Source organism: Diaphorina citri, unplaced genomic scaffold (assembly GCF_000475195.1).
Source record: "Diaphorina citri unplaced genomic scaffold, Diaci psyllid genome assembly version 1.1 scaffold116283, whole genome shotgun sequence".
In the NCBI taxonomy this organism is placed as follows: Eukaryota; Metazoa; Arthropoda; class Insecta; order Hemiptera; family Psyllidae; genus Diaphorina; species Diaphorina citri.
Window position 1 is genome coordinate 3,252 of NW_007493222.1, and position 768 is coordinate 4,019.

Below are 768 nucleotides of genomic sequence, written 5' to 3' on the forward strand. Positions count from 1 at the left end.
TTTGGCCATTTTTATTGGAGGATTAGGGTATTGAGGTATGCAACTGGTTAGATGCATTCAATCGCTATTGATGGCATTTAGATGTACTGTTTTGACAAAGGAAAATGATCCAAATGAAATCTAATGCTAGTCATTGTCAAGTTCTTCATAGTGCACCACATATCTTTGAATGATCTATCCAATTCCTATTCTCTCAATTGGTCACAACTCACACCTTGGCCACACATGACTGATTTCCATTTATTGTTGATCTTGGGGATCGTCCGTACACGGATGCAGAGGCGCAGGGAAACTCTTATTTTCATTCAACCGTTCTGCAAATATGAACTATGATTCAATGTAATTCCATACGTTAGTAGACATGCACTTGGAAGTTGACATATACGGAACTACATGGGTCTTCTGATGTGTTGTAGGATAACAACCGTCAGTGACCGTGGATAGATGTAGATTGGCTGTGTCCTGATTGTGTTAAATTAACCTATCAGGTAGTGGATGTTGATTACTAAACTTTTGAACTACAGGGTTCGTCTGTTGACTCCCCAAGACGTGCACGGTCGTGATAGGTATGGTGCTTCTACCGTTGTTATAGAGTGGTTCGTCTTATTTGTTGCAGAGCTATGAGGAGTTGGAACACGGACTCTCTATTTCGAGCGGTATCTTTACTATATCCGAGATGCACTTTTTACCTTTTTTCTGGTACCTGTATCCATCACGCTAGAGATGGTAGGATGGAAGTAAAGTCTATGTAACAACAAAGATTTCCCG